Raw genomic sequence first — 9,858 nt, 5'->3', positions numbered from 1 at the left:
TATGATCTATCTTGGAGAATGTTCCATGTGCACTCGAGAAGAAAGTATATTCTGTTGCTTTGGGATGCAGAGTTCTAAATATATCTGTCAAGTCCATCTGATCCAATGTCTCATTCAGGGCCCTTGTTGCTTTATTGACCGTGTGTCTAGAAGATCTATCCATTTCTGTAAGTGGGGTGTTAAAGTCCCCTGCAATTACCACATTCTTATCAATAAGGTTGCTTGTGTTTATGAGTAATTGTTTTATATATTTGGGCGCTCCTGTATTCGGCGCATAGACATTTATAATTGTTAGCTCTTCCTGATGGATAGACCCTGTCACTATTATATAATGTCCTTCTTCATCTCTTGTTACAGCCTTTAATTTAAAGTCTAGTTTGTCTGATATAAGTATGGCTACTCCAGCTTTCTTTTGGCTTCCAGTAGCATGATAAATAGTTCTCCATCCCCTCACTCTCAATCTAAAGGTGTCCTCAGGTCTAAAATGAGTCTCTTGTAGACAGCAAATAGATGGGTCTTGTTTTTTTATCCATTCTGATACCCTATGTCTTTTGGTTGGCGCATTTAATCCATTTACATTCAGTGTTAATATAGAAAGATATGGGTTTAGAGTCATTGTGATGTCTGTATGTTTTATGCTTGGAGTGATGTCTCTGGTACTTTGTCTCACAGGGTCCCCCTTAGGATCTCTTGGAGGGCTGGTTTAGTGGTGACAAATTCCTTCAGTTTTTGTTTGTTTGGGAAGACCTTTATCTCTCCTTGTATTCTAAATGACAGGCTTGCTGGATAAAGGATTCTCGGCTGCATATTTTTTCTGTCTAGCAAACTGAAAATCTCGTGCCAACTCTTTCTGGCCTGCCAAGTTTCAAAAGAGAGATCAGTCACGAGTCTTATAGGTCTCCCTTTATATGTGAGGGCACGTTTACCCCTTGCTGCTTTCAGAATTTTCTCTTTATCCTTGTATTTTGCCAGTTTCACTATGATATGTCGTGCAGAAGATCGATTCAAGTTACGTGTGAAGGGAGTTCTCTGTGCCTCTTGGATTTCAATGCCTTTTTCCTTCCCCACTTCAGGGAAGTTCTCAGCTCTTATTTCTTCAAGTACCCCTTCAGCACCTTTCCCTCTCTCTTCCTCCTCTGGGATACCAATTATGCGTATATTATTTCTTTTTAGTGTATCACTTAGTTCTCTAATTTTCCCCTCATACTCCTGGATTTTTTTATCTCTCTTTTTCTCAGCTTCCTCTTTTTCCATAACTTTATCTTCTAGTTCACCTATTCTCTCCTCTGCGTCTTCAATCCGAGCCGTGGTGGTTTCCATTTTGTTATGCATTTTGTTTAAAGCGCTTTTCAGCTCCTCGTGACTGTTCCTTAGTCCCTTGATCTCTGTAGCAAGAGATTCTCTGCTGTCAGCTATACTGTTTTCAAGCCCAGCGATTAATTTTATGACTATTATTCTAAATTCACTTTCTGTTATATTATTTAAATCCTTTTTGATCAGCTCATTAGCTGTTGTTATTTCCTGGAGATTCTTCTGAGGGGAATTCTTCAGCTTGCTCATTTTGGATAGTCCCTGGCATGGTGAGGACCTGCAGGGCACTTCCCCTGTGCTGTGGTGTATAACTGGAGTTGGTGGGCGGAGCCGCAGTCAGACCTGATGTCTGCCCCCAGCCCACCGCTGGGGCCACAGTCAGACTGGTGCGTGCCTTCTCTTCCCCTCTCCTAGGGGCGGGATTCACTGTGGGGTGAGGTGGCCTGTTTGGGCTACTTGCACACTGCCAGGCTTGTGATGCTGGGGATCTGGCGTCTTAGCTGGGGTGGGTAGGCAAGGTGCACAGGGGCAGGAGGGGCAGGCTTAGCTTGCTTCTCCTTAGGTGATCCACTTCAGGAGGGGCCCTGTGGCAGCAGCAGGGAGTCAGATCCGCTACCGGAGGTTTGGCTCCGCAGAAGCGCAGAGTTGGGTGTTTGCGCGGAGCGAGCAAGTTCCCTGGCAGGAACTGGTTCTCTTTGGGATTTTGGCTGGGGGATGGGCAGGGAAGATGGCGCTGGCGAGCGCCTTTGTTCCCCACCAAACTGAGCTCTGTGGTCCGGGGGCTCAGCAGCTTTCCTTCCCTTTGTCCTCCAGCCTTCCCGCTTTCTGAGCCGAGCTGTTAACTTATGACCTCCCAGCCGCTAAGTCGCGCTTGCTGTCAGAACACAGTCCGTCAGGCCCCTCCGCTTTTTGCAAGCCAGACTCGGGGGCTCTGCTTGGCCGGCGAGCCGCCCCTCCGCCCCGGCTCCCTCCCGCCAGTCTGTGGAGCGCGCACCGCCTCGCCGCCCTTCCTACCCCCTTCCGTGGGCCTCTCGTCTGCGCTTGGCTCCGGCGACTCCGTTCTGCTAATCCTCTGGTGGTTTTCTGGGTTATTTAGGCAGGTGTAGGTGGAATCTAAGTGATCAGCAGGACGCGCGGTGAGCCCAGCATCCTCCTACGCCGCCATCTTCCCTCCTTCCCTGATTTCTAGTTTTTGAAAGGAATATATTTTGAGGAGAAAAATATGGGACAGAGATTTGGAATAGAAAGTAAATACAAATGAAAGTTGTTTTGTTAATTGTTTTTATATCCACAACAAATTTGTACAGAGAATGCCCTGTACAAAACAACACAATAAAGATTCAAAGATTGAAGTGTTCTCTTAGGCAAGGCTGAAGATCTCATTCTCTGGTATTTGGAATTCGGGCTGCAGTCTTTGCTTTTGGATGGGTCACTGGGTATGTGACACAGTCCATGCTGTTAACCAGATTTGAACAGAAGAATGGTTACTTGGCCCAGGTAGAAGTAGATGAATGGTTTCTTGTGTCACCTAACTACCCAAGTTCCTCCCCACGATGCAGTGTCAGGTGGGGTTGTACATATTAAACTTCTTCTCAATATGGGCCACAATTTCCTTCTCTATGTTATATTTCTCCAGTGGCTGAGTAGCACACTCCACGGAGTCCTGTTGTATCTTCCCCAACATACTGGTGTTTTTGATCACCGCCTTTCCGGCCTTTCTGTTGCACCAGGTTACCAAGGAGCTGAGAGTGGCCAACTGCAAAGGTCTCCTGGGAGAGGGGCTGGCAAAGCTCAGACCCTGGCGGGAGCTACCTTGACTACTGTAGGGTGGCACAACTCTGTAATGCTTTTTAAAAGTTTTATGTATTCAGCTTCATAGTATTTTGTTGAGAATTTATATCTGTATTTTACTACTTGTTTTTTACATGTTTCATATCTTTTTGTTCCTACATTTCTCTTTCGTTGACCTCTATTTTGTTGCATAGATATTTTTTGCTGTGCCACTTTAATTGCAATTTAATTTGCTGTTTGTTTGTTTTTACTGTTTTTTAAGATTACTTTCTTAATAGTTACTATAGGGTTTATGTCTCAGTTGGCTTAGGCTGTATTATATGGTATTATAACAAAATACCATAGAATGGGTGGCTTAAACAACAGAAATTTATTTTCTCATGGTTCTGGAGGCTGAAAATCTGGTATCAGGATGCCTGTATGTTTGGATTCTTGTGAAATCTCTCTTCCAAGCTTGCAAATAGCCACTTTCTCATTTTGTGTTCACAGGGTCTTTCTTCACTGTGTGGATGAGAGAGAGAGAGAGATCTCTCCTTTCCTCTTTTTTTAACTCTACTAGTCCTGTTGGATTAGGATCTTACTCTCATGACCTCATTTAACCTCAATTATTTTCTAGAAGCCCTATCTACAAATACCCTTAAGTTGGGGGCTAGAGCTTCAACATATGAATTTGGGGGACACAACTTAGGCAGCTTACAATATTCTTTTTTACTTATAATATTCTTCAGGTTGATGCTCATTGAATTTCAGTAAATATATTTGCTCTATTGTAGCTCTATTCTCATCCCACTTTAGTGCAATTATTGTCCTATATATTTATATGTTATAAAGCTACTAATACAGTTTTATCATTATTGCTTTATGAAATTATTTTTTAAAATAATTAGAAGAAAAAATAAAATAACACATTTATACTCTCATGTTTACATTTACCTTTACCAATGCTTTTTGTTTCTTTGTGTTATGTTGTTTTTTTTCATTGTGAAGGACTTTCTTTGGATTTTTTGCAAGGCAGATCTGATAGCTACAAATTCTCTCAATCTTTGTTTATATATGAATGTCTTTTTTTGCATATTCACTTTTGAAGAATAATTTCACTGGATATAAAATATTTGGCAGGCATTTTTTTCTTCCCACGCACTGAATATGCTAACTCACTACCTCCTGGCCTCCATTATTTCTGATTAGAGGTAAGTTATTTATCTTACTTTGGTTCTGTTATAAGTGATAAGTTGTTCTTTCTCTTTATTTAAAGAGTTTCTCTGTGTCTTTATCTCCCAACCACTTGTCTACAAGTCTCTAGACATGGGTCTCTATGTTTACCTTATTTTGATTCAATTCAGTTTCTAGGCTGTATAGATGAAAATTTCTCTTCTAAATTGGAAATGTTTTGGCCATTATTTCTTCAAATATTCCTTCTGCTCCTTTATGTTGCTCTTCTCATTCTAAGATTTTTGCTCTGCATATGATGGTACGGTTTGCCTCAACCTGAGGGTCTCTGAGGCTCCATTCATCTCTCTCTCTCTCTGTCCTCTTTTTATTCTTCAGATAGAATAATCTTTATTGATTTATCTTTAACTCCAGTGATTCTTTCCATTCTCAGCTCAAATATGCTGTTGAGATCTTCTAGCTAATTTCTCACTTCAGCTATTGTACTATTCAATTGTAACATTTCCTTTTTGTGTTTTTTAAAATATATTTTGTCTCTATATTAATATTCTTTATTGAGTCATTGTCAACACATGCTCCTTTAATTTTTAAAGCATGGTTTTCTTTATTTCTCTAAGAACATTTGTAATACATGCTTTGAGGTATTTTTCTACTAAGTCCAACATCTGGACACTATTAGAGGGACAGTTTCTCTTGATTGTTTTTTTTTCTCTGCATATGGGTTACATTTTCTTATTTCTCTTCATGTCTTGTAAAGTTTTTGTTGAAAACTGATAATTTTAGAGAAATTAGCTTAATGCCTATGGATTTGGATCCCCTGTATGGATTTTTGTTGTTGTTGTTGTTGTTGTTATTATCTTTTGTCTGTTTGGCCTATTTGTTTGGTGTCTTGCCTAGACTAATTCTTTAGAACCTGTTTCCCCTGTATCCCATGTACTGTGTGGCCACTGATGCCCTTGTGCTATTTTTTAATTATTTCATTGTTTTTATTAAATTATTATTTGTTTTAATGTTTATTTTTGAGAGAGAGAGATTGTGAGTGGGGGAGGGGCAGAGAGAGAGGGAGACACAGAATCTGAAGCAGGCTCCAGGCTCTTAGCTGTCAGCACAGAGCCTGACACAAGACTCAAACTCACGGACCGCGAGATCACGACCTGAGCTGAAGTCGGATGTTTAACCGACTGAGCAACCCAGGAACCCCTGGTTTTATCTTATTTTTAATACTGCTTTCATAGGAGTTACCTCTGAGTCATCATAAATTAGTGGTAAACCAGCGATTGATTAAAATTTATGCTTAAACTCCTTAAGTGAATAAGATTTCCACACTTTGCTAATCCATCTGTGTGTAGATTGGAGTACACATTCTAACTTCAATCAGAAGTCAGTCCTTATAAAGTCACTCCTTTCTGGGTGCACAAGGCTTCATGTTCAGATAGGAACAAATAACCTTCTCTGATTGTTTTTTAGCAATATCAATAGTGGCGATGACAATACCTCTGGCTATGAGTTTTTATTCTCCTTTCTCTAAATCAAGACAGCTGCCTTACACTATAAGACTTCTAAGACTTTATAGCCTATCTTGCACTGGTAGAGTTATTACAAAATGGAGCTGGAGCTTGGAGATAGAAGCAGCCCCAGGTTGAACTGCCATACCCTCCCATTGTCCTTATTAAGGTTTAGTGGTTTTTCTTGAACAAACTTTTTTCGATGTTTTGTACGGCTTTGGCCAATCAAGAGTCCTGAAGTTAGTTTTTCATGAATCTGTCCAGTTTTATTATTGCTTTTTGCTGAGCTCCTTACTTTGCCATCACAACAAAACAAGGAATATATGTCTTCCTGCTCATTTTGAAGGATAAAAAGGATGAATTATTATCAAATGGCTATTTCAATTGAGTGGAGGCGATTTAATTGAATCATTTGTCATAATAGTTAAGAGTACATATAACAACTGATTTCTATATTCTCTACTTCTACATATGAATCTATAAAATCTTATTGCTGCTTCACACATTTCTGACCTTTAACATGTTATACCCAAAGGATATTTTTATCAACAAGAATAATTTGTAGACTTTTATAAAAATGCACCCTGTTTTCCAGAGTTTCTAAGGTTTTGTTTGTTTGTTTGCTTGTTTTTGATTTTTGCTATGCTGTTACAGAGTTGAGAAAGAATATGAAATTATGTAGTTGGCTCTAAAATATGCAAGGTTTTAAAAAAAATTTTGCCAAATTGTCCTACATTGATCCATAAATAGCTGAAAATATGAAATAATAACACTAATATAAAACTAAAAGAGATCCTACTGTATTCACAGCCTAACAAACAACTTCTAGTAAGCCTGTCCAAGAAAAGCTTATAAGAACTAATTAGGAGGTTTTAGCCTGGAAAATGGTCCGATAAGAATGGTATGAAGGAAACTTGTAAATCAATCTGGAAGCAGGAATTAGAAGAGTAGACTTATTTAGGCCCTTCAGATATTGCTTCAGTGTATTTCCACATAGAAATAACCTAGTTCTATACAGTTGTATTATTTTTAACATAAGAGTCCACTCATTATTTCCTGTTGAGCAGTGAACAAATTGTTCTAGAAATAATGGAACATTTTTGATAGGGGGAAATGGTTTGCAGAAGGAAGTTTTAAAAATAATAATTTATAATAAGAAAAACACAACCAATCTGTTTGTATGGCTTACTATCACTGGTGAAGCCAAATCAAGAAAAATAATGAAATTTTATTTCAGACTAATTAACTACAGCCCATCTTTAGACCCTTCAGTTTTACTTTTTATCCTGTATTATCTGTGTGGCCATAATTTTCACCAGCAGGTGCTATTTTTCTAATTGTGAGTGAATTAATCATTGAATTTTAGAATTATAAAGGGATTGCTGTGCCCATTTAGTTAGAAAAGCTAACATGTGTAAAACTCTAAGCCCTACACAAATACTAACTGTAAAGGAATCTCTTTTAGGAGAATGATAAAAAATAAGATTTCTGTTTTTGTTCCAAATAACTGCCTTTTAAGTATAGGGCCCCTAGAATAAACTGTCAAGAAATCATGACTGTAGGTAATTCAAATTTCTAAGATTTATAGTTCAAAGTTAACTAAACTAAAATGTAGGAGATTTTCTTGTCTCTTAGAATAGTGTCTGTCACATAGTAAGTGCTTTTAGAAGTATATGTTTTTGTTAAATAATTCTTTTTATTTGATGTCATTTACACTAAAGATGAAAAGCATGCCCTATAGATATTAATCTCAGCAAAACTATGCAAACGCTATTTTGACACTGAGCTCAATATATAAAAAGAATTTTTCAAAAACAAAAAAAGGCATTTTTCCAGTAAATTTGACCAAACAACATTATCAAAAGTCTACCTTGAGGTATAGGTAGCACAGATGGGTTCTCTATGTTGAATATGCTAATTGGAATTTACTAAAGCTCCAGCATTGTGCTTTGTGCTTTAAATACAGCTCTGTTTGCAGATGCCTAAATAATGTTTAAATGGTCAAGTTAGTCAATTTTTAATTTGTTAATTACATAAAACTTAAAGTATACACTCAACCCTTTTTTTTTCAATTAAAAAAAAAATGTTTCCCTGGTACCTTGAAGAGTGCCTAACAGATAGTAGACACCCAATAGCTGTTCAATGGATGGATGGATTAAATTTAAAGTCGTCTAGAAAAAAAATTAGTTTCATTTATGGCAGCATCTTATTGTAAATTCAAAGTTGGCTTCAGATGTACAAGTTCACCCAGTACCAATTCATCTCCATAGAAGTTAGGTCATATATATATATATATATATATATATATATATATACACATATAAAACATCTGGTTCATTTTTATCAGTTCAATATAGTTTTTCAGCACAGATGATATCAGGGAGATAAAAAATAATACCTTGTGATTTGACAGAATATTTCACTTTCCTAAAAGTTGTATTGTCATCTTATAAACGTGGCTGATGGAACACACTACAACTGTTTTTATTCTGCATTATCTATCTCCCTCAAATGTGAATGTCTCCTAAACATTTCCACTTTGACAGTGGTCTAAAAAGAGAGTTTAATACATGGTCAGCTGAGTTTAAGCCAATATACTATGTAAGAATATCATCAGATATTTGACCACAATTCCATGTGTCTATAGTGATGTGAATGTGACACCTCTTAACTTACTTGCAATCATCTATTACTCTGGAACACGCAGCTTCATAAAGTCCTGAATTAATCTTCAGGGAGAAGAATGCCTAATAAAGAACACAATAATGTGCAGCAGCTCTGGCAATAAATTTGATGAAAGGTTTCCTGAAAGCCACAGCAAAGGGTAAATGAGTCCACTTATTAGCTCTGTGTTGGTGTTATTTATGTTCTGTAACCCACAGGGAGATGAGAGATTTTATTTTGCAGCCTGGCCTCTTTCCCAAGGCTTCAGGATGTTGGCATTTTGGGACCAGCGTTTGTATACTGACTGGGAAAATTTTTTCATCTTGAGAAGTGTGTTTCTTTCTACATGAAGGAATCTTGAAGAATGTTTGTATGTGTGTTGTTGTTGTTGTTGTTGTTGTTGTTGTTTTGGTTTAGTTCATTGTTTTTAAATCTTAAGATCTGGGAGTTTGGGAATTGTGGTGTACTTTGGTGGCTTGGGGGTTTTACTAAGAGTTATAAGGGAAAATGATCTTAACACACATGGGACATGCAACAATTCTCTGTGAAGCATATTTGAGAAGCAGAGAATCAAAGTGAATCAAGTACAAGTTTTGTTAGATATCTTTCCAAAAATATGCTGTTCTGTGTTTATATTAGTTTGATGTCTGATAACTGTAGAAAATATGCCATCTCAATTTAACTTGTGTCTGTTGGGAGATATATGTGTGTTTTCAAAATTTTATATTTATGTTTTAGAGTTAACTTTTAAATGTTTATAAAGTTTATTTATTTATTTTGAGAGAGAAACAGAGTGAGCAGAGGGGAGGGGCAGAAAGAGAGAGAGAGAGAGAGAGAGAGAGAGAGAGAGAGAGAGAGAATCTCAAGCAGGCTCCATGCTGTCAGCACAGAGGAACTGTGAGATCATGACCTAAGCCGAAACCAAGAGTTGGACGCTTAACCCACTGAGCCACCCAGATGCCCCTAGAGCTAACTTTCAACTAGATTATTTTCAAAGTTGAATTGAAGGAATGGCTATGGTTTATTACACTTTATGTTAATAATTAAGTTCATCTGATAACTCAGTTAAAGAAAGAGAACAATGACCAGGGAAAATGTTGGCCTTACATCCTATCCCTTTAGCAATTTTGCATTGGTCATTTCTCTTCACTTAATAACTCATAAATATCTGAAGTCACTAATACCATTCCTTGAATACTATATTCTTCTTTTCATTAATGTCAGAACTGCCTTGGGCCCATCTTTGTGGGTTTCTTGTATTATTATTCCTTTTGTTGTTAGCACTTTTAAGAAAATTAAGAAGATGGTGCTCATTGGGGCTTTACCTGAGTATTTGAACTTGTATATTATGATATTTGGTTTTCTCTTTTGATATTACATTTTAATTATGCAGCATTCTGAGCTCCAGAGTGTGGGC

The 9,858-nt window shown here is 37.6% G+C and overlaps 1 pseudogene; it reads right to left on the bottom strand.

Annotated features, from left to right (window-relative positions):
- Window positions 1-2,769: 2,769 nt before the first annotated feature.
- The window catches only part of LOC121025444 (dynein light chain 1, cytoplasmic-like), a 143,130-nt pseudogene continuing 136,041 nt past the window's right edge, over window positions 2,770-9,858 (bottom strand).

Source organism: Herpailurus yagouaroundi, unplaced genomic scaffold (genome assembly GCF_014898765.1).
Source record: "Herpailurus yagouaroundi ecotype Mexico unplaced genomic scaffold, PumYag 67641, whole genome shotgun sequence".
Lineage (NCBI taxonomy): Eukaryota > Metazoa > Chordata > Mammalia > Carnivora > Felidae > Herpailurus > Herpailurus yagouaroundi.
The sequence above is the reverse complement of the archived record's forward strand: the minus strand, read 5'-3'. Positions and strand labels throughout refer to the sequence as shown.